We start from the raw sequence: 9,392 nt of genomic DNA on the forward strand, positions 1-9,392 counted from the left end.
CTCACTGAAGCCCAGGCTGGCTTTAGAAAAGGCTGATCAACAGAAGATCAAATTGCCTTCATCACACAAGAAATAGAAGACGGCTTTCAAGAAAAGAAACCAACAACAATTGTGTGGGTTGACTTAGAAAAAGCATTTGACAAAGTCTGGGAACAAGGTCTCTTGCTCAAGCTAATCCAGCATCACATATCCCACAGAATGTACAACTGGATAAAGGAATATCTAAATAATAGAAAAGCCTTAGTTTGCATGCAAGGGCAAGAAGCCACACAGTGGGTATAAAAAATGGCGTCCCCCAAGGAGGAGTCCTATCCCCAACACTGTTCCTAATATTCATAAACGATCTAAATCAAAACCTACCAAGAAAAGTTAAAAGCAGCATGTATGCAGATGATCTTGCCTTAATTAGCACAGAAGAATATGTAGGAACATCGAAATTTCGATTACAGGATGCTCTCGATATACTCAATAATTGGTCCAAAGACTGGGGCATGTCCTTTAACACAAAAAAGACAACATATACCATATTCTCACTGTCAACAAAACAACAAACAATAATATTAACATTAGATAAGGAAGCTTTAGAAAAAAATGACAGCCCTACATATCTTGGAGTCACCTATGACCCGAGACTAACCTGGAAAAACCAAATAGATAAAACACAGAGTAAAGGCATCCAGAGACTATCCCTCTTGAAAAAATTAGCTGGCACAGATTGGGGAGCTAATCACAACATCCTGAAAAAGACCTATACCAGTTATGTAAGACCTGTACTAGAATATGGTGCCTCAGCATGGGGCTCAGCAGCCCAAACCAACCTAAGAAAAATAGACAAGGTTCAAAATATTGGTTTAAGGATTATGACAGGAGCAATCAAAACAACACCCATAAGAGCTATGGAGGAAACCGCTGCCCTGATCTCTCTGGATGAAAGAAGAGATAAAAATCCTTTCCCAATTCACTAAATTGGAAACCTTGGAAAGGCATCCACTCAGAACAAAAATCCACAAAACTGGCACAAAAAAATGTCTCAAAAGGACCAATTTCTTACAGGAATCTCTAAACCTAAAAAAGAAACACCAACTTGAAAAAATATCTCTGGAATCCTCGATACACTATAACGAATCTCCACCCTGGGACGAAAGCCCTCTTCCTACTATAAGGGACCATATTGAAAATATAAAAAGAAAATCTGATTACAGACCAACAGAGCTCAAGGAAATAGTGAACTGTTTTCTACATACCAATTACCCTAGCAATCAGTGGATCAGAGTTTACACGGATGGCTCATCCCATAAAGCCACCACAAATGGAGGAGCTGGAATACTTATCGAATGGCCAGATGGAGGAAAACTAGAAAAATCCATTGTAACTGGAGAGCTCTCTGACAGTCACAGAGCAGAAAGGGAAGCACTAGCACTAGCTGCTACCATGCTAGCAAATCATCCAAGTTCCCCTCACAGTCATATTGTCTTGCTAACCGATGCAAAAACAACCCTCCAAAGCTTGCAAAACTCCTCTTATTCCTCTTATATTAAAAACCTCAGAACAGCACTTACAAAGCTCAACAACAACAGCAAAAAAACTGTTATTCAATGGATACCAGCCCATATACAACTAGAAGGAAATGAGAAGGCTGACACACTTGCCAAGAGTGGGAGAACTAACCCTCAAATAAACTCTGCACTCTATCCAGAAGAAATGAAGAAATTAATTGTAAACAAAATAAATGAGAAATGGACGAGCTCTCATCCAAATCACAAGAAAGATGACGCTTACTATAAGCTATCCCGACAAGACCAACGTCTAATCTTTCGACTCAGGACCGGACACAACAGAATGCGACAACACATGCACCAGAAGCTCAAAATTGGAACCAGTGAAATCTGCCCATGTGGAGTATCACCAGAGAATGCCGACCACGTCCTCCAAAACTGCTCTCTTTACCAAGAGGCCCGTATAAGACATTGGCCCCAAATCACCCCAATAGAAAGAAAACTATATGGAGAGCTCCCTGATTTGGAAACCACTGCGCAGTTCATCTCATGTATTGGTCTAGTCATATGAACACTCCAACATAACAATGAGAACGATGAAGAAGAAGAAGAAATAGTTGGCTGCATTATTAAGTTATCTTTCATTAGATATTTCTCAATCAAATAGCATTATTAACTTATGTGTCTTTAAATAAAAAGCACATTCATCATTGTTCTCAATTAAATGTCAAGTAAAAAGTTTCTCCATGGTAACAAAAAGCATATAATGTTTTCTAGTAGACTTCAAATTTAAAATGTTTCCAGTTGACATGAAATAGAAAATTGTACAAACATAACCTTAACTATTTGACAATAATGAAGATAATAATTTGAATGAATAATTTTGTCTGAATATTTTAGTGTGTTAAGTAAATATCAAATTTAAACTAGATTTGAGTACAATTGTTTTTTCTTTTTCAAAGGTAGAAAAGTTCAAATCCAATTAAGTCCAGCATATGCCCTGCACTCTACATTGGATCTTGTCACTGGTTACCCAGCATACAGAGGCAAAGAATATGAACATTTGCAAGTAAGTTGTTTCTTGGTCATCAGGAATCTGTAGCCAAAGAAACAGCCATGTAGAAAGATAAAACTATTAGTAACCTAATGTAAAAAGCAAAAGTTACATGGATAGTGCATGAGTGCTTGGACATTGATTCTAATCTAAAAATGAATAATCCTAAAACGAGTCAGTAAATTAGTTATGTTACGAGCAGATGAGACTCTTAATCTTGATTAACAAACAATAATATGTCAATTAAATTACTCCATTTTTCGGTTTCTTCTCTTCCTATTTCAACACAAATTTGCACCTTTCCACATTCACACTATGCTGCACACATAACAAATTACCTTACAAGTGAACAATTCAGCAATATACAGAGCATATAGGATAAATGCCTGATGGAGGATGTCTTACATCCCTGAGTAGATAATAGATCATATGCCACCAAGCAGACATAAGACCTGTTTGATCAAAATGGATTTTTTTTTGTATGCCATTTGTCAGGAGTTTTAAAAAAACACCACCACAATGTTTTTCCAATTTAATAAGAACAAAAATAGAAATGCTATTTAACCTATATTTCAGATAATAAATGAACACCTTTGATTTGGATTCCTCAACTGAAGGAAACATACCAATACTAGAACAGTCTTAAAAAAACAGCAGTGAGGCCAACAACTAGGTCAGTGAAACACTAGGTTTAGAGACTTCAGGATCAAAAGACATTTAGCATTGCAACAAAAGTACATAAACTAAACAGTAGATTAACAATTAAAAAACAAAACTTGATAGAATGCTCAGAGAGACAAATGATTTCTAGTTCTTTAAATTCTCAATTAATCTTTTTCAATCATGAAATGAGTCTGCCAAAGTTAGCCAATTTCATAGTACAATTATGCTAACTGTACACCTGCTTTGGACTGATGGCTCTGGGTTTAAAATCTGTCTGCCACAATCCTCTCCCATCCTCCATGAGGTTTGGGATGAGAGGAAATAGTCTTCAATTTTCTTAAGTCATTAAGTGACTAATTAACATGAGCAATTCAATATCATTTTTAAAAAGTCTTCTGGTGTGTTTGACTGATGCAAACATTATTTATATACTTTAAGTGTCATCAACATGATCAGTGCTTCCCTCTAACAATCCCTATTTATAACATTTTTGAAGTAAGGTCTGTATAGTATAAGATAAGAAGATAAGATATAAAAAAGAAAAGCTTATAGCTTTAAATGTTAAAATTATCAACCAAAATCTTAAATCTACAACAAAAAAAATAATAAGTTTAGTGTTTTACAGTGTAAGAATAATACAAAACAAATCTTTAGCTTGTGATTAATTTGTGAAAGATTGTCCCATACTAAAGAACTGTGAAATGAAATTAACATTGCTCTTCTATAATATTAGTGCAACTCTGAAAGACACTTCAGAGAGTCTAGTTGACTAGATTAAAACTGTTGTGAGAGACAATATGACCTTTCTTTTCACCTGGGAAAGATCATGACAGATGGAAAACCTTCTTTTCATAGTTATTTCAGGTTGACAAGGGGTGGGAATCTACTGGAATGGTTGAACAATAACAATATCACGCTAACCCCCACTCTATACTTATGCAGTCATTAGTCAAATCATTGTTTTATGGATGTAGAGCCTTGACACTTTCAGCTGATTCACAAATATGGATGTGAGTCTCAAGATTATTTCTTTGTTTACATATCTAAATATTTCATACACTATGCATGACACAGATTTAGAAAATAAATATAATTAGCTTTAGGAACTAAAGATCACTAAGAACAGCAAGAGACTGATACAAATGGTTCCCGGTCATTTCATTCACAGTCACTTCATCGCAGTCGATTCATCTTTGGTCACTTCATCTTTGGTCACTTCATCCCCTGGTCATTTCATCTCCTGTTCATTTCATCCCCTGGTTATTTCATCCGCTAGTCATTTCATCCTCTTATCCACCAAATTATAATTGTAAAAAGGTTGAAATTAACAGTATTTCATTTTATTTCATTTACAAGACAAAAAGTGTGACACATTAACTAAGAACAGAATATAATGTCATTAAAAATATAAAAATTTAACATTTATAGATATAGAGCTAATGTAAAGATTATTTTGCATGTTAATTGAAATCATTTATAGATATAGAACTAACGTTTATAGAGCTAAATTGTTTTTGCATGTTAATTGAAAGATAAGATAGGCTATTGATAGTTGGTACAGAAGACAATCCATTGATTCGTATTGCTGTACATCAGGGGTGGGCAACCTTTTAGTATCGAGGGCCGCATTAAAAAAAAAATTGGGAATATATATATACAACTTATAAAAGATACGCTAGCTAACTGTGCAGAATGTCTTTTAACTCATATTTACACTGTATTTTATTCACGTTGTTGTTTTTTTTCACACTCCACGTTGAGGAATTACAACAACAGCTAGCAACTTTTAAAAACCAATTTTACAATTTTTTAAAAACATTGCTGTTGTCTTTTAATATTATACTATCCCCACAAATATACAGTTGTACTTAATGTGCAGTATTTTACTTTTTACACTCGTACATTATGTTCCGGAACTATGGAACTAGCTTACTAGTTGTTACCCTTGTGACTGATGTCAAATTACAGTCAGTCAACATCGACCAGTGATAATACTTGTTTAGTTCCCACACATACAAAAAAAGAGACAATATATGTTCTGGAAGTTAAAAGTCGGGACGAGGGATACCTGCCCTTGTGGAGCATCACCTGAGAGTGCTGACCATGTCCTTCAATGGTGCATACTAAATCAAGTGACCCGAACAAGACTCTGACCCCAAAACCGTCCTATATAACAGAGTCTATTCGAAGAAATGTCATCTCAAAATATACATGTAAAATGAGGACGACGAAGAAGAGGAACAGATGTATGTGTACCCAAATAGTGTGAACAGCAGCAAGGTTTTTTTTTACGTGTGGAAATACAGCTTCAGGCACCCATAAGACTCCCGTGGAAGTACTAACTAGTACTAACTGGGACTTCTCTTTGCTTGGAGTTATGTCCTCTGGAGCTGAATCAGTTTCACTATAAATAGTTCCACCTTTCAGCAAAGGAAAATGACAAAACCTGTTTTCTTTTTCTTGTTTGTAGAAATGAGAAAGCTTTGTTTGAAAAGATTTAACATGCATTAACATTTCATATGCAAACAACCAATTGTAATAGCACCTATAACAAAATCACCAAATCTGTCTTCCACTTTTCATTAGAAATATTGGTAACTAAGTCCATGCTAAGCTAGGGAATTCATTGGGCTGTTGAAAGTTTAACCCCTTCCGTGTTATGAAATTTTATGCAGCTTTGCGCAAACTTTCCTGTTTAGAGTTTATCTCAGTCAAAGATCAAGCTGCATCAGTTGTTGCACTTGCCATCGTGTTCCAAGCCTACCCAACACTCAACACAGTTCTTTATAGCATTGAATAAATACTGATCAGAGATAGTGTCTTGAATTGAGTGTATTGATATATAGCCAATAAGCGTAATCTTCGTTTACTTGAAACTTTTTATAATGAGACAGTTTCAATAATTTATAAAGATATATTTTTAATATATTTGCATTTTTATTTGTATATACTGTGGGCACACCTGATTTCTGTAAGTGTCGGCGGGCCGCATACAACACTCTGGCGGGCCGCATGTGGCCCGCGGGCCGTAATTTGCCCACCCCTGCTGTACATCATTCTTAATTTCTTAGCCAGTGTTACGTATTTCTTGCTGTCAGCATTTATTAGAAAAAATAAAATGTTATATCTGGGTTTGAAATTGCATGCTCATATTCAAGAAAGAATGATTGACAATTAAAGATAAAATAAAAAAAGATGGCCGTCAGGAGAAAAGTTATCAGCAGCATGATCATAAATATTTTAATCATTTTCATCTCTCAAAAGATATCCATCACTTTCACCACACATTTACCTTTTTTGATAAGTAATCAGCCTAGAGCGGCAAGATCATAATTATTCTAATTGTACTTGTATCTCTCAAGAGATTTCCCCTACTTCCACCACACCTTGGCATTTGTTCATAACATTAACACAAAATGTGCAGGATAATATTGGCATCCCTATAGCAAACAGAAACAATAGAACTAAATACAAAGCCTGCATTACAATATATCTATTTATTTACATATATTATTTCACTTCTCAAAAATTATGAAGAGTGGAAGGAACAATATAAACACTATAATAACTGTCAAAATATCAAAAAGTGTTCTAAATAAACATATTTATATATTAGATAAACAAGGGCTTAAAGGCGAAGCCTTAACAGCACAGTTACACAACTAGAAAAAAATATTTAAATGGGGACAAAGTGACCAAGGATGAATTGATTGGGGATGATGTGACCAGGGATGAAATGATCAGTCACCAGTACAAATCATCAAATGTCTTGAAGTTGTGAAAAAGTTATTAGTTATTTAAAGCATAGAGAGACATGGGAAAAAGTTTTAAAGGATTTCGCTTGAAAATTTTATTTCACCTGAAACTGTTTCTTAATATTCTTAATATTTTTAGATGTTATTTCATTTAGCACACTTTATATGTAACAAATATACTTACCTTGCATAGCTCAAGATATACAACATTTTATAGGAACTTGAACTTGCTGAACCTTTGTATGTCTTACAAGAATAAAAAAATGATATTTCTATTGTATTACAGAGTTGCACTATATCTCCTGGATTACCAGTAAATAGAAATACTGTTTCAGCAAGTAATATTTTCATTTCTAATTATAGTAAAAAAAAAAAGTAAAGTTCACCTTTCAGACCTTGCAGTCTATAGGGCAGATGATGAAAAGGTAATCTTTTTCTGTGGCCCACAGTTAACAAGGGTGTCATGAGGCCAGCACAATGACCAACCGCCTATACTTTTCCCAACTAATGTCACGTACCCTTTAGAGCTGCACGGACTCAAAGGCCCCCAAAGATCCTGAAACTAAAAATTGCAGCCTTTACCAGGATTCGAACTTGGGACACCCAGCTCAGGAGCCAAGGGCTTACTGCTCATCCATTGCACCTCCATTTCTAATTATACAATTATGAATATGTCTAAGAATGAGGGAAAAAGAACTATAACCTTTTTTTTCTCCCACAATAACAATGACCTTATCAGTCACCTGCAAATAGGGATCATCTCATGGAAATTAGAGGATGGCCTGGACATTAGCTATGGTCAGAACAATGTTGTCCACATAACAGTTCCCCTTGCTCCAAAAAAGTTTTTTTTTCCTAGGGAACACAGGTGCCGATACTGCTTGGTATTAATGACTTCACAGGTTCTGCCAGGATGTAGCATTTGTGCTGCAAGCTGCCCAAAGGTCACAAGTTCCTGATTTTTTCCTCAGGTTTGACTACCAAAGCTATTTCCCATGTTGGGCACAGCCGCAAGGCAGCAGAGTTTGGATTCTGTTTTTTCCTTCTAGGTGGATGGCAAGCTAAGGCTAATGAGCCTTTCCTACCTGAAGATTACCTGGCTTAGTTGCCAGTTGTTCAACTTTGCCCTTTCTCTGCCAGACACAATATCTCCTACATCATGGGACTTTCATTATTACCTGTACTTGTTGCTTGTACTCATATTGTTATTTAAATAACCAATAACAAAATCTTTCTTTTTATTGTTATTCTTGGTATTTATTGAAAAGGATTTTTTTTAGTTCTCCCAATTAACAATGGTACAGTATCATGAAAGGCAACATTGATTAAAAAAAAGATGTGTTGTGCCGCTCTTATCATATTTATAAGTTGAATTTGTATTTGATGATTGCAGAAATGATGCTTAAAATGAATGAATTTTTCCTACTTTTATTTCAGGGGATTCATTCAACAGATGAAGTCAACTTCATACAGAATCTAGTTTTTTATGTGGAGAGAGCTTATAGAACACCTGACTATGAGCTTATAGAACACCTGGGAACGAGGAAATATAACAATAAAAGCACAGAGATTCATGCCAGGTAAATATAACAATAAGGACAGAGAGCCTGATAATTATAACAATGGAGATACATGCTGGTAACTTAAACAATGGAAGAATAGAGATGCATGCTTACTAGATATAACAATGGTAAAAAAGATAACAATGGAAACAGATATCCCCCAAAAAATAAATATAATACTGGATATCTAATTTTTTATTCATTGACATCTAATTTAATGAAATAGAACACATAATCTTATCTTATCATAAGCAAGAAATGCAAGATGTTTTAAGAAATATATTATTGTATTTGTCATCATTTCAGTTGGCATTGCTAGAGCAGCATTAAGGCAGTCAATGAATGCAACTTATTTGGTGAGCATGGAGCCACCTGGTCTGGGATTTTTGTTAATATTGATGCCCACCACAGGAACAGAACAATCTTACCCTGGGAATCAAACTCTGAGGTAAGCAAAGAACAAAGCCTCTTTGTAAAAAAAAATGCCCATGGAAAGATAACAAAAGTAAAAAAAAAAGTATGTGGGCAGACTCTTGGCAAAGTGCAAAACAATGAGTCCTAATAACCTAACTAACTTGAAAGGTTCTTTTTGGGGACTTGATGGTCAAAGATATTAGCATAGTACATGGGCTCTGGTGCTGTGGCTAGTTCAGAGATCTGTTTGTATCCTCTTCAGAGCTTATCTATATTTAACCATATTTTATTCACCTCTTTATAACCATTTTACCATTGTAATATGAGGCCAAAGAAAAAAGAATTTATGTACTAGGTACTAGGCAGCCTAGCAGAGAAACTTCATTTTTGTAGATCACTCAGTCTACAACTGCTATTAGTCTTACATCTCCTATTCTCAACCACAGCA

This window comes from Biomphalaria glabrata, chromosome 18, assembly GCF_947242115.1.
Source record: "Biomphalaria glabrata chromosome 18, xgBioGlab47.1, whole genome shotgun sequence".
Taxonomy (NCBI): domain Eukaryota; kingdom Metazoa; phylum Mollusca; class Gastropoda; family Planorbidae; genus Biomphalaria; species Biomphalaria glabrata.